A 16,430-nucleotide genomic window follows, 5' to 3' on the forward strand; every position below is an offset into this window, starting at 1 on the left:
ATCCTTTCCTTTAGTCCAAGATTTCGAAATCTAGGGTTTGCAAACCCTAAGATTTCGAGATTAGCCTCCTTCCCCAAGATAAGATCCTAAATTTTAGGGATTTGGATAATCTCATATCTTGTAATTATCTTTTTATGGTTAAATATGGTAATTAAAGATTTTGAATTATCCCATCCCCTTATTTTCGAAATTTAGAGGGATTAAAGGGATTAGGATAAGTTAATTGTTTAAATGGTAATTATCCTTATGATTTAGATAATCCCTTATGATTTGATAATTTAAATTAATAGTTTAATTTAAGATAATTATTAAATCAATAGTTTTAATATTTAAAATTTTAATTTAAATGACATTAAATTCGAAAATTTTAAATTGAAGATTAAGACCCTAGTATTTTGAAATGTTTAAAATACACCCTATACTATTATATTATTACAAGCTTAATGAATATATATGTATAATTAAAATGCTAGTCTTACCGTTAGTAGGCCTCATTCACGAAGCCGATCTAAAAGGTGGGTATAAGGTTGATGCCTATAAAATGACGCTTAATGGGTGTACACTCACACCCACCGCTTGCTTGACTGGTGGAGGGTTGTTAGCCGAACAGGTAAGATAGGGCAATCCTCTCTTCATTAATAAGTATAATGAATCTATATAAAGTAACTAAACGTTTTTACAAATTCCCAATCCTAGTTACTTTAGGCTAAAGTGAAATTGATGCAATCCCATGAAATTACACTTTGCACCCTTGGTAAGAAGTTAGTGGAGTGTGTGTGGTTTACCGGCACACTAATTGGTTCTAAGCAAAGGTGGCAAAGGGTGATTCATTGTTTGTCATAGTTCGATGGAGCGTGTGTGGTTTACCGGCACATCGAATAGGTGATTGTAACAATGAAGGCACCATGTAGATTTGCATGGTTATTCACACCCATTTTGTGATCATCGGCATCCCAGTCACAAACGAGAGGGGCATATCGAGATTTAAACATGCCATTGAAAAGTTCAATGAATCTCCAAGAAAATCTAGGAATTCTCAATACATTTAAAAAAACTTAAGCTTATGTTTTTCATGGTGAAGAATTAGTGAATCGTCATTCACTTACCTCCAAATTATTTGCGTGTTGGATTACGACATCCCTTTTCTAATATGTAAATAATGTTGTTGGGTCCTAGGCCTAATTTTTCATTTTGGGTGTTTAATTAGGGATTCGATTCTAATCAAACTCTTTCCTTTCTATTTGTAGATGGCTAACGCAAACAACGCTGCTGCTAACTCATTCGCGCTAATGAATCTTTGTCAAAAAGTGACTTTTGATGGATCGAACTTTAGCGAATGGATAAGATACATTCGCACGATTGCGCGCTACGAGGATAAAGAGTATGTCCTCGACGAGAAGCTCGAGAAGATCAATCTAGAAATCGCTACTCCCGAAGAAATGGCTGTCTTTCAGACCCACGAACGTGATGCAACGAAAGTCCATTGCATCATGATAGCCACTATGAACCAAGATTTCCAAAAGTCCTAATAGGACATGTATCCGTATGAAATGCATCAAGACTTAATGGAGAGGTACCACCAAAGCGCGAGGCAAGAGCGCTATGAGATCATCACGAACATGATCACCGCTAAGATGGGAAGTGGAGAATCTCTTACCGTGCACTTGCAAAAGATGCAAAGATATGTTGATCGTCTCCGCAAGTTAAATGTTAACTTTGGGGAGGATTTGGCCATCGAAATTGTTCTTCACTCCTTGACCTCATGCTACAACCAATTTAGGATGACCTACCGCATGAACAAGGAAGAGGTCACCCTAAGCAAACTCCAAGGGCTCCTAAGGACTGCTGAGAGCAACCTTAAGGAAAAGTCTGTTGCACCAACTCCCGCTCCACCCACTGATCCTGTTTTGGCAATTGGGCAAAGAAGGGGAAAGAAGAGGAAGGCTTCGTCAAAGAGCCACCATAAGGGAAAGTCCCAAGATGGTTCTTCTTCTAGTGGGACCAAAGATGGTTCTACTAAGCCTAACTCTAACCCAAAGGAGGCAGAGTGCCACTATTGTCACAAAATAGGGCATTGGAAGAGAAGTTGACCGGAATATCTGCAAGCCATCAAGGATGGGAAGATTAAGCCGTCTTTCGCAGATATTTACACAATTAAATCTAATGATTCATCTCATGCTATTTCTTGGGTTCTTGATACAGAATGTGGTTACCACATGTATTCTGATTTGCAGGGACTAAGAAGAAATAGGGATGTGGAGCATGGAAGAATAAATTTAATCATGGGAAACAGAAGATCGTCGCCTGTCACCAAGATTGGAGTGTATTCTTTAGTGCTTAGTAATGGATTAGGTTTAGATTTAAATAATTGTTGCTACTCGCCAGATATGGCAAGAAACATCATTTCATTTCATGGTTTGTTTAGACAAGGATTTAGATATTCGTTTAATAATGAGAATGGTTCTATTTATGCTTATCTAAATGGTGTTTAATACTTTGAAGCAATGCCTTGTAATGGAATTTATGAAACTGTTATGGTTGTAGATAACCTAGGAAATGATGTGTTGTGTATGGATTCTTCCAATAGTATGGATAAAGCATGTTTGTGGCATTATTGTCTTGGACATGTCAACAAGAAGCGCATAGCCCAACTCCAAAAGGATGGAGTGTTGGAGTCATTCGACCTTAGGGAAGATGACACGTGCGAATCTTGTTTACTTGGAAAGATGACCAAGTCACCCTTCACTGGCGCTTGTGAGAGGGGTGAGGCTCTATTGGATCTCATACATACCGATGTATGTAGGCCCTTTAGATCCACCACAAAGGATGCGAACCGCTTATATGTGACTTTCACCGATGATTATGGTAGATATGGGTATATTTACTTAATCAAGCACAAGTCAGAAACGTTTGAAAAATTCAAAGAGTTCAAAAATGAAGTGGAGAATCAATTGGACAGGAAAATCAAGATGCTTCAATCCGATCGAGGAGGAGAGTACCTAAGTCTTGACGCCACCTAGGACACCGCATTTGAATGGTGTGGCAGAAAGGCGTAATCGAACCTTGTTAGACATGGTCCGTTCTATGATGAGTCGTGCTTCACTACCTATCTCATTCTGGGGGTATGCCTTAGAGACTGCCGCCCATATCCTTAATCGAGTCCCTACAAAGAAGGTTGCCAAAACACCTCACGAGATGTGGACAGGGAAAGCTCCCTCGTTGGCACATATCAAGGTTTGGGGCTGTGAGGTTTTCATAAGACGAAAGGCTCACGACAAGCTCGAACCTCGTAGTGAGCGATGTATTTTCATCGGCTACCCACAGAGATCCTTTGGATATCTCTTCTCTAGACCGATTGACAATGTTGTCTTCGTTGCGAGGAGAGGGGTTTTCCGAGAACGAGAACTCATAAACCAAGGAGACAGTGGGAGGCAGATCGATCTTGAAGAGATTCAAGAGTCGAATGATGAAGGAACCTTTACCGCTGGCGCTCAACCCGAGGAGGAAACTCCGGTTGAACCAATTGACGAGTGCTTACCTCTTAGACGTTTCGAAAGAGTTAGAGTTCAACCCCAGTTTTATGGTTTTCATATTACTACCAAAGGGGACACGTATATTAGTGATGGTACACTAATAAATCTAGATGAACCTAAGAGCTATAAGGAAGCCATGACAGGCCCAGAGTCTGCAAAATGGAAAGAGGTGATAGACATCGAGATTCAGTCCATGTATGACAACCAAGTTTGGAATTTGGTTGACAATGTGCCCGGACGTAAGACGGTTGGGTGCAAATGGATCTTCAAGAAGAAGACCGACGTGGATGGGAATGTACACATGTATAAGGCGCGATTGGTGGCGAAGGGCTTTATTCAAACTCCCAGAGTTGACTATGATGAGACCTTCTCACCAGTTGCGAAAATAAAGTCTATTAGGGTGATGCTAGCCATTGCTGCATTTCATGATTATGAGATATGGCAGATGGATGTCAAGACCGCTTTCCTTAATGGGAAGTTGGCTGAGGATGTTTGCATGGCTCAGCCAGAGGGTTTTGTCGATACGAAGCATCCCAATATAGTGTGCAAGCTTGAGAAGTCCATTTATGGACTTAAGCAAGCATCTCGCAGATGGAATCTTTGCTTTGATGAGAAAGTCAAAGAGTTTGGATTTGTACGAAGCGAAGATGAATCATGTGTATATGTCAAAGCCAGTGGGAGTATAGTTAGCTTCCTCGTTTAATATGTCGATGACATACTACTCATTGGAAATGACATCTCGACTCTGCAGGAGGTTAAGTCCTGGCTCGGGAAGTGCTTCGCTATGAAGGACCTCAGAGAGGCTTCCTATATTTTAGGAATAAGGATAGTGAGAGAACGAAGTAAGAGACTAATAGGACTTAGTCAGAATACTTACTTGGATAAAGTACTAAAACGTTTTAGTATGGAAAACTCGGAGAAGGGAGAACTATCGATACAAAGTAATGCCAAGTTGAGTAAGACTCAAAGTCCGAGTACCGAAGCCAAGATAGCTGAGATGAGCCGAGTGCCATACGCTTCCACAGTTGGCTTGATCATGTATGCTATGACTTGTACTCTCCCTGATGTGGCCTTTCCTTTGAGCATGGTCAGTAGATATCAAGGGAACCCTGGCAGAGCTTATTGGATTGCAGTCACGAATATCCTTAAGTACCTTCGGAGGACCAAGGAATGGTTTTTAGTCCTCGGAGGGAGTGATGAATTAAAGGTGCGAGGGTATAGTGACGCCAACTTTCAGACCAACAGAGACAACTACCGTTCGCAGTCGGGCTGGGTCTTTACCCTAAATGGATGAGTAGTGACTTGGAAAAGTTCCAAGCAGGAAACTGTAGCTGATTCAATGTGCGAATCAAAGTACATTGCAGTGAGCGAAGCGTCAAAGGAGGCGATATGGTTGAAGAACTTCATTGGTGACCTTGGAGTTGTACCTGCCATAAAGGAGCCTATGGAAATTTTCTGTGATAATGAAGGAGCGGTTGCCTTGACCAAGGAACTGAGGGATCATGGTAGATCTCGGCATATCGACATAAAGTATCACTTTATAAGACATCGAGTAGAAGAAGGACACCTTGTGGTTAAGAGGATATCATCAGAAGATAACCCAACAGATCCGCTTACGAAGGGACTGAGTAGGGTTAAGCACTTGCAGCATGCTAGGAGCATTGTACTGAAGGATGATATTAGTTTGGATTAGATAGTGTGGAAACTTGTAATAGATAAATGTAATTGACATTTGATGATTAAATAAAGGAGTATTATTTAAAGGTTTTGTCTTATGTTAATTGTTTAACTATTGTTTCACTTTGCATGTTTTAACTTCCAGAATAATTGAGTTTATTAAGAATAATCGAATTATTCAAATGGTCCACATTCGTTCATATGTTGGAAGTAGGTATGAATGAAGACTGTCATGAATTGGTGTGTAGATTGTCTAAATGGTATTAGACATAGAAAAGGTTTGCTACAACGTTCATGAGTGCTTATGAACAAGTTTTGAGCATTGGAATAAACCTACGCTTGCTGGAATTACTTTATGGAATGTACCGCAAGTGATCGCAAGACGATAATATCATATGGTCTTAAAACCAAGATATATGGTTTATTGTTTACTAATTGGTTGTGCATTGATAATGCAAAACCGCATCAGTAAATTGATGTCATAAAATGCATCGTTGTGTATAGTTGATTAGTGAATAGTAAATGCATATAAGTCGAAGTTTATCTGTTACTTATATCCTAAGAGGGTAAAAGCGATATCACGGCCGCTCGATGATTTGATTTGACTTATGTGCCGGGCCCGGTCAGGACTGAGTTGATGTGTTCAATTAAGTTCTATGTCAAATAAATCTGAGATCGAGAAAGCCTCTAGAGACCGACAAAAGAGCTACGCTGATAAGCGAAGAAAACCTTTGGAATTTCAGGTGGGAGACCGAGTCCTTCTCAAAGTATCACCCTGGAAGGGCTTGATACGCTTCAGAAAGCGTGGGTAGCTTAATCCGAGGTACATAGGGCCTTTCGAGATTCTTGCAAGAGTTGGCCCCGTAGCTTACAAACTCGACCTACCCGACGCACTTCGTAACGTACATTCTACATTCCACGTATCTAACTTGAAAAAGTGTCTGTCCGACGAGACTCTTGTAATCCCACTCGACGAGATCGAGATCAACGAGAGCCTCAACTTCGTGGAAGAACCGGTAGAGATCATGGACCGTGAGGTCAAGCAGACGAAGCAAAGCCGTATCCCTATCGTGAAGGTTCGCTGGAACGCCAAGCGAGGACCGGAATTCACTTGGGAACGCGAGGATCAGATGAAACTGAAATACCCTCATCTTTTCGCTTAATTGTTTGTAACTTCTTATTTGCTTAAATTCTAATTTTGGGACGAAATTCCTTCTCACGGGGGGATGATGTGACAACCCGAAATTTCCATTTTGTACGAACATTATCTATTCAATAGAAGCTAGACCAGTTTCTATGAATTTCAGACTTTTCCGAATAAGTTTGTGTACATTAGGGTTGACGTTTAAGGAGATATCAGGAGAGTGGATGCTCATGGGTTTGTGAAACTTGAGTATTTCAGAACTTCATAATATTAGAGTTCAACTCCGGAATAAAAATATTTTCTGCCAAAAATATTTCAGGACTAAAAATAGATTTCTGAACCAAATTCATTCATTATTCACATTTCCAACTAGAGAAAAGCCATTTTCTCTCTCACGGATCTTCGGGTTTTCATCCCAAATCGTGAGTACACTTCTCTAGTTGTGTTATAATGCTTTTTTTATGCTTAATGACATAGATTACATGTCAAATATATGAGATTCGGGAGTTTACCGCCCAAGAACGTTCTTGGGGAGTAAACTCCAAAATGAAGCTTAAAGGCTATCTAGTCCCATTTCCTTGTTAAGTAACTAGCTTAGGATTATATGTATGTTTATTTGAGACAAGAAAACAATCAAAAACACCTAGCTTAGGGTGTTCACATCCCAAGAACTTCTTGGACCGTGAACTCCAAATTCAAGGGCCAAAATGTGCCCTAATCACTCCTAAGGCTTTAGACATTAACCCCCATTTACTCCTAGCTAATTTGTGGACTTAAAAACATCAAAAGCACCCCTTAAAGGGAGTTTACGGCCAAGGAAATGCTCTTAGGCCGTAAACACCAAATAAGGGCACCAAAGTGTGCCTAGGGTCCTCATTAGCCTTAAACAAATGCCTAGAAATTATCCTACTTGTGCTTGGGACTTGAAAGAATAAAAACACCCATCCCATGAGAGTTTACGGCCGTAAACTCTAAGGGATTTGGCCTTGGGGCCGTAAACTCCTCAAAGGAGTATTTCTATGCCCTAAACTACCCAAAGGATTAAACAACCAAGCAAGGCTTATTCTAGAAATCAAATAGCACTTCAAAACATCAATTACCACCAAGATTGGAGTTCACGGCCGTAAACTCAAGGGTTTACGACCGTAAACTCCTTGTGTGGGGTTTATTGAGGAGTAAACACTTATATAAGGCCCTTTGGTACATTAAACCCCTTTAGCCTTGTCCCATAACAACCTAGAAGCAACCCTTAGGACCTATAACACTTATACAAAGTGTTTACATGTTCCTGAGTGTCCCAAATTATTTCATTAAGTTATTATTTGGCTAATTAGTTATATATATGCTCATTATATGATAACTAGGCTCGTGCATGTGAACAAGTCTACGTTTGCCACCTAGCATAGTATACGATACTTCAATCCAATCCACTCACCGCAAGTGAGTTCATACCCCTTTAATTAACCTTTGAAATACTTCTAAATGTTTTAAATACTTTTATGGGGGGGGGGATACAGGTTAAATACTTATAGTTATTACATCAATCACATGTGATTAATAACTAGAAAACCAATGATTTTCTTACTGTTCAAACTGTTTTACTTCAAACTGCTTTACAACTCTTTTACTTATCAAATACTTGTATTTAAACTTTGTTATGCTTCTTATAAATTGCATGCCCATATATGCATAGATATATAAGAAATGTTTAAAGGGCTTAGGAAGGCCATCCGCCCTATTTCCTTTTTCTCGATTTGGATGTGGTCTGGTGGGATTTCGGGTAACCGTCCGAAGGTCGTTTCAATATTAATTATATATCAAATGTACATATATAGACATAAAAGTACTTCCATATTCATGCGTATTAGTCACATCATTAGTAAGTTACCATCGGGGTAACACAGGATCATACTACTACAATTTCTAGATCAATGAGTCAGTTCATTCATGAGTCAATACTTATTACTATGAGTACATATACAACTATACTAGGACGAGAACATATACAACGATACTAGAACAAGTAACATTACATTACATATACATGAATACGTTAACAATTGTGATCCACTGTATCGGAGCATTCCTTAAATGTCATGGCCCGAGTTGTAGCCAGAATTCTCTTGGAGGGAGAGCGTGAGTTTGCGTATAGATCTATACTGGATTGACTATCCTACACCTTGCTGCTAGCTACAGCCAGACCTGCAGGTCTGCGGGTGCCAAACGTCATTCCGTTATTACGACCATTTGTATGTCGTTGTTACCAGTCGATAGTATGGTGTAATTAATCACATGATACCTTAATATAAATCCGATTTAAGTTAGTTAGTACAGCAGTAGTTCCTATAATACAACACTACAATACTACACTAATTTACCCATTACATATATTTAGTGATTATTTCACTTAAACATTAATATACAAACTATATTTTGTTAAATGATAGTTACACTTGGGAAATTACACACTTTTACAACAAACGAGCATACAAAATAGTTAAGCCTTGGTAGAAGGCTACTTTAATAGAAAATATAGGTTTTTCTAAGAGATTCAAACTTTTACAAACACTTACAAACATTTATTTAAATTTTACAAACTTACACTTGAGACATGTTCAAACGTTTTTGATAACAAACATTGACACTAAAATACTTATGTACTCACCAGCTTAATGCTGATAAACTCTTTCAAAATAACTTGTATTCTCAGGTCATCAGTAGACAGGTACCGAGGCCAGCTTTTGAGAAGATGGAGCGCATCCAAGACTCATCTTATTATTTTGATTTACATTATATTTTTGGTGTCTAAAACTGTACAGAACACGCTTGTATTAAAATTATATATTTAATGCAATGGATGATGTTGTTTGCTTATTTACTTTTACTGTGTTGTGATACTTTACATGACGTCCTCCGCCCCAGAACGTTTCCGCCGTTCTTGGTTTTGGGGTGTGACAAATTGGTATCAGAGCATTGTTTATAGTGAATCAAGTATATCAACCCATAAAAGATATACTAAACTATAAACCCATTAGGGATTAATGCACTCTGACCCAGAGTCTATACTTTAAATATTAAAATATTTAATTAAGTATACTAGTCTGCATTCATACTAAAATCAGTGTCACAATGACAAGAACAAAAGTATTACGATTGTTAAATATCACAAGTGAGCTCGGGGATGTATGGTCAGTCCTGGGAATGGCATAGCCTGATCAACTATGCTGGTCCGAGGAGTGATTAACATATGCCCTAGAATGGTTGTGATGTGTTAACAAGTCTAAAAACTTACCAACAATACCACAAGAAGATCAGTAGAACTTAAACTTAAAATACTATAGGTGTATTTTGTACTACTAGCTACATGTATACTATATTCTTATACCTCTCATCTCGCGTAGATTTAAGTGGCTGGATTCCATCACGGCGACCCGTACTTTCCAAATGAAGGCAATGCCGGGTGGATCAAAGAAGAGCCCGAAGATGAGCATCCAATCCCTTTGGATGATCACCTCGCAGAAGGCTTTTCTGATGGATCTGACTCTGAGCCTGAAGTCAACAACCTACCACTAGTAGGTCAAGCCCCGAACAACAACCCCGACCAGATTTTCCAGGTCCTACTCCCTTGTGGGCAACCAACTTGAATCGCTGGAGTGATGAACAGGGTCAACCCTTACCTTACTTTGGGGACCGAAGCTTTTACAACGTCAGTGAAGGTGGTTCTGCTAACCGAGCTCTGCCCGTCATTATCCGCAGAATAGCTCGTAATGTTGAGCAAGGTCGAGCAGCCATCGACCGGGTCAGGGAGATTGATGCCAACTCAGGTGTCAATACAGTCCGCATCCGCCGTCTTGAAGAAGACATGGAACGGACCCGGAGAACCAATGAGACCCTGCAGCAACAGCTGGCTGCCTCCCGAGCTAAAGTCTTGGAGCTTCTAGCCCGCCAGAGGGCTCAGGAGCGACACCTTCAAGAGGTGTTTCGTCAAGTGTCAGACCTCAGGGCTCGCCCGAGGAATTCCCATCGCCGTTAGATGATGTCTAGTACATCTCTGTATTTTGGTTAAGGAATAGCCTTTAACATATGTGCTCTAAGTAGCACTTGTCTATAAATTATTCCTAACTTTCAGTACTCTAATTAGGAATCTAAGAACTGTCAAACTTTTCTGTATGGTATGATGTAAGACCTATTGTTAGTCGATTTTCCCTGAACTTATTACATCGGTAATACCAATATTATTGACATCTATCTAACCTGTGGGAAAAATCTGTACATTTGTGTTTTCCTACTAATATTCCTTGTTGTGATCTCAAACACTCATTCAACTGTTGGGCTATGGTTAGTTAGTCCATGTTTCACTCTCACCTTACTTACAAATTGATTCTTACCATTTTTCTTATCTTTATAAACTTATAGCTGAAAGATGCCTCCTCGCAAATCTCCCCGGAAGAACCCTGCACCTCCACCGCCTCCTCCGCCTCCGGTCATCGATACTGCAGCCCTGAATGCTGTCGTAGCTGCAGCAGTGGCAACTGCTATGGCTCAGTATCACTCATCTGATGCCAGTAGAGGTGGAACCCCTGTTGAATCAATTCCGGTTGAAACCCCTGTGCGCTCGAGAGAGTGCTCCTACAAGGATTTCACCAATTGCAAGCCGAAGTCTTTCCATGGCACCGGCAGAGTCATTGCCCTCTCGCAATGGTTCGAGAAGACTGAATCAGTCTTCGAAATCTGTTCATGCCCTGCTGCGAGCAAAGTCAAATATGCCGCATGCACCTTTAAGGGAAAGGCCCTGACGTGGTGGAACGGCCACGTTAAAGCCCTAACCCTTTTCGTAGCCAACGACATGGGCTGGGAAACAATGAAAGACCTCATGATTGAGGAATACTGCCCGAGGGGTGAAATCCAAAAATTGGAGCAGGAGCTTTGGAGCCTGACCATGAAGGGCACCAACGTGGTCGCTTATACTTCCCGATTCAGCGAACTAGTGGCCCTCTGCCCCAATATGGTTCCCACTGAGGGGAAAAAGATCGAAAGGTACATATGGGGGCTAGTGCCTCCGTATCAAGGGAATTTCCTATCATCAAACCCTGCTACCTTCGACAGTGCCAAACGATTGGCACAACGACTCATTGACCATGGAGTCAAAACCCCTGCAACCATAACAACCCTAGCCATCTCGGAACCCTCCAAACCCGCTAACACCAAGCGGAAGTTCTAGGAAGAAAAGAAGAAACAGCGAGCTGCCAAAAAGCAGCAAATTGTGGCAGTGCATGCCGCATGTAACAGCCCGGATTCCCAGGTATTATTTATTTATTTCTTTTGGTAATTTGTGAGGGGACTCGGCGAGTTGGAGCCTAGACTCGCCGAGTATGATCGCGGATTTGGACGCGGGTTCGCGTCCGGACACGACGAGTCCAAGAGTGGACTCGGCGAGTCCACGCTGTTTAATGAAACCCTAATTTCTCGGGTTTGAGGTGTATTTAAAGGGCCTTATGGCCGTCATTTGCACTCATCAGACCCCAGAGTGAAACCCTAGAGCAATTGAGTGATTCAAGTGAGGGAAGGAGCCTTTATTGATCTTGGAGTTGTTGTCTAGCAAGGAAAGAGGAGATCTAGCCAAGAGGAAGCAAGAGAGGGGTGGATTCTTGAAGATTTTAGGTCCAAAACATCACATCTGAGGTACAATCTCGAATCATTCTCTGTTATTGTGATGTTCATGTAGATTTAGGGCTTTTGAACCCATTTGTGGCTACATCTAGTGTCCTCATGGTCCCTTAGCGAGTTAACGTCATGGATCTGGACCCATAGAGATCCAGAGCACCTCATTGCCAAAGCTTTATATGCATCCATAGAGGTTTTGGCTTGGGATCAATGTATTTGAGGCTAAAACACCATTCATGAGCTATTCAATGCTTGATGAGCATCAAGACTTGGACTTTACGTGGTCAATAAGCTTAAGGAGACTGGATCTATGAGTTAGTGAAGCGGATCTGACCTCAGAAGGTCGTTTGGGGTTGTGCATGGAATGCACTCGCCGAGTCCATTTTCCAGACTCGGCGAGTTGGTGCAAGTTGTTCGTCGATTACGAACCAGGGGTTGAGTAACCGAGTCGGGTGAGTGACTCGGTGAGTCGGAAGAGATTCAGAGGGATCGGGTTCCCGTAGGGACTCGGCGAGTCCACGCCAGACTCGGCGAGTCGGGTTGACCGTTGACTGGTTTGACTTCGTGGTACTAGTCAGTAAGAGTCAAGTAGTATTAAGTAGAAATACGCTTGTGTTGTAGGAGGACGATAGCTCGGGAGATCGAGCACTAGTGGTTTAGAGATTTACGAGTTACCGAGACACGCGAGGTGAGTCTTCTCACTATACGTTACCTTGAGTGGTATTCTGGTTTGGCCAGAGGGTCTTATGTGCTATTTATGAGATTATATGCTATGTGTTATTTGTATGTTGTACGACTATATAGACCGGACCGGAGGCTCCAACGATGCAGAACGGGCCAGAGGGCCCAATGAGCTATGACTGGACCAGAGGGTCCGACGAGCTGCGGGACTGGAGGGTCCCGCTGAGACATCTTGACCAGAGGGTCGGGTTAGCCTCGAGTGGAGTATTTTTGGTATGTGGTATTTTGGGAAACTCACTAAGCATTTATGCTTACAGTTGTTGTGTTTGATGTTTCAGGTACTAGCGAGGACCGCGGGAAGGCGACGGCTTGACACGTACACACACACCGATGGAGTTTATTATGTGTAGAGATCTTGCGATTTGTTTTTGAAAATAGTATTGATTATGGATTTTGATTTGTGATGTGATACATATGTGATTTTGAAAAAGAAAAATTATTTTGAAAATTTACGGTGTTACAAGTTGGTATCAGAGCCTTGGTTTGAGGGATTCGGATGCACCTTCGGGCGTATTTGAACTCAAACCGAGGATTTGATAAATTTTCAAATAAAACTAAAATTTTCTAAAAAGAAAAAGAGGTTTTGGGAAACGACCAGAGTGGAAGGTGTGTACGGTCAGCCAGCGCCCGAACGGTGAATCCCCAAAATACCCTTACATTATATGTTATGAGTTATGAGATATTATGTGGTGCATGTTAGAGAGGATAGGTATTCCTATTAGGACTAGAGTGAGCCTGATTTGTGATGCCTTAGCTTAGGAGATCGTTGCTGCTATGAGACACTTTGAGAGTGAGTAGGTAGCAGTGAGGAGCTCAGGAGAGGGCTATTGAGGGTAGCCAGTGCATAGCAAGAGTAGAGTGTTTGTGATTTGGGATCCTAGGAGGAGGACTTGGGTTGTATATCGATTCGGTGTGGACGATAGTATTGGGCCCGCACTATTGAAGACGCCGGATTGGTGCGTAGTCCAAGTAAGAATCCTTGGGGGTACCAGGAGAGAGGATGTTTGAGTTATCGAGTGTGAGTATACTCGAGAGTATTCCTGATATTTCTTATGTTGTATTTCAGAGGTTGATCATGGTCGGGACACGCCATAACCCCGAGAGCAGTGGGGTGAGCGATGAGGAGATCCGTCGGATCATCCATGAGGAGGTGGCTGCTGCCATCAGAGCCGAGATTCCAGAGATGTTTGGGTCTATTAAGACCACACTGATCGAGACGTTTGACGAGCGTTATGCTGCTTTGACTGATGCTGTTGTTGCTGCTGCGAGACCCCAGGGTGGTGATTCGTTGCTGTACCGAGAGTTCAGCAACACGAAACCACCGGAGTTCGATGGTACACAGGATCCGATCGCCGCTATGAGGTGGATCTCAGACATGGAGGGGCGTTTCTATACGTGCTCGTGTTCGGAGCACTTGAGGGTGCGATTCGCACTCAACCAGCTTCGCTTGGGGGAGAAGGACTGGTGGAAATTCGTGACCGCGAGCTATTCTACAGCTGAGCTGACTGCAGTGACCTGGGAGAGGTTTACTGCGATGTTTCGTGATGAGTATGTTCCCCAGGTGGAGAGGGAATGTTTAGCTCAGGAGTTTCTGACCCTCAAGCAGGGGACCGAGTCAGTGACAGTGATTACGAGGATGTTTCATGAGCGGGCGCTGTTTTGCCCGGAGTTGGTGTCCACTGAGCAGGCTCGCATGAGCCGCTATCTGAGTATTTTGAGGAGGGACATTCGTGAGTTCGTGGCGAACTCGACTTATCAGACATTTTCCGAGCTCCAGGCAAATGCTAGGAAGAGGGAGATCGAGCTTGAGACACAGGCGAGGGAGGAGACTGAGTTGTAGAGGGGTGATCGGCGACCGGCGCAGTCGCAGCCGGCCGCCAAGCGGGCAAAGCCCGCTGATTCGAGGACGGGCGGTTCGAGGGGCCGCACTTGTGGGAAGTGCAGCAAGAGCCATGACGAGCCGTGCAAGACTGGGGTATGCTACAAATGCGGGAAGGAAGGACATTTTGCGAGGGACTGTCCGAAGGGGTTCTCGGTTTGCTTCCATTGCAACCAGACCGGCCATCGGAAGGCCGAGTGCCCCCAGCTTCAGAGGTCAGCGCAGGGATCTACACCTGTGGTTCGAGCTGCTGAGTCCCGGCCAGTGAAGGCCGAAGCACCGAAGGCTAGGGGAGAGCCTTCCGTCTGACTGCGGAGGACGTCCGCGCAGCACCTGACGTCGTGGCGGGTATGTAATCTTTATCTATTTTATGTTGAGTTTATGCTATTGTAATTGCTATATGTTATGCGTAGGTACTTTTCTTGTGAGTTCTGTACCGGCATTGGTATTATTCGACTCGGGTGCGAGTCGGTCTTTCATATCTTTGGCTTTTAGTCGGCACATTAGTATTCCGAGGGAGGCGTTGAGTCGACCTCTGCGGGTTTCCATAGCAGATGAGCGTGAGGTATGTGCTACCGAGGTGATACGTGGATGCATGTTGGAGATCTTCGGGGTGAAGTTCCCGATCGATTTGATTCTGATCGCTATGGGGGATGTTTGTGTCATAGTAGGAATGGATTGGTTGAGCCGTTTTGGGGCTGTCATAGATTGCGAGCGTCAATTGGTGACGATCCGAGATCCTAGTGGGGGAGCGCTGACGGTTTACGGCGAGGGGACTCGTGGTGGTTCGGTTTTCTGTTCGGCCGCTAGAGCGAGGCGGAGTTTGCAGCAGGGCTGCAAGGGGTTCGTAGCCTATGTGACAGATGTGCGAGAGGCCGCTGGGAGGCCAAGTTCAGTGGATGAGGTGCCGATAGTGCGTGAGTTCCCGGACGTGTTTCCCGAGGAGTTTCCGGGTGTGTCTCCCGAGAAGCAGGTGGAGTTTCGTATCGATTTGGTTCCCGGGGCTGCGCCTATCGCCAAGGCGCCGTATCGGCTAGCACCGCCAGAGATGCAAGAGTTATCCTCACAGCTGCAAGATCTGTTGGGGAAAGGGTTCATCTGTCCCAGTAGCTCTCACTGGGGAGCGCCGATCCTTTTTGTCAAGAAAAAGGATGGTTCACACCGGATGTGCATTGATTACCGGGAGTTGAACAAGTTGACGGTCAAGAACCGTTATCCGTTACCGAGGATCGACGATCTATTCGATCAGTTGCAGGGGGCGTCTTGGTTCTCCAAGATTGACTTGAGATCGGGATATCACCAGATGAGAGTTCGGGATGAGGATATCCCGAAGACGGCGTTTAGGACTCGTTACGGGCATTACGAGTTCGTGGTGATGCCATTCGGGCTCACCAATGCACCAGCGACATTCATGGATCTCATGAACAGGGTGTGTAGGCCGATGTTGGATTGTTCAGTCATTGTATTCATTGATGACATCCTGGTGTATTCGAGGACCAAAGAGCAGCATGAGGAACATTTGAGGGAGCTCCTCGGAGTTCTGAGAGCGGAGAGGCTTTTCGCCAAATTCTCCAAGTGCGATTTTTGGTTACGGGAGGTCCAGTTATTAGGGCATCTCGTTAACCAGGATGTGATTTTGGTTGACCCGGCCAAGATCGAGGCTGTGATGATTTGGGAGGTGTCGAGGTCACCTACGGAGATCAGGAGCTTCTTAGGGTTGGCAGGCTACTATCGTAGATTTATCAGAGATTTCTCTAAGATCGTCGTGCCACTTACCAAGTTGACCCGGAAG

The sequence above is a fragment of the Lactuca sativa genome, chromosome 9, assembly GCF_002870075.4.
Source record: "Lactuca sativa cultivar Salinas chromosome 9, Lsat_Salinas_v11, whole genome shotgun sequence".
NCBI lineage: Eukaryota > Viridiplantae > Streptophyta > Magnoliopsida > Asterales > Asteraceae > Lactuca > Lactuca sativa.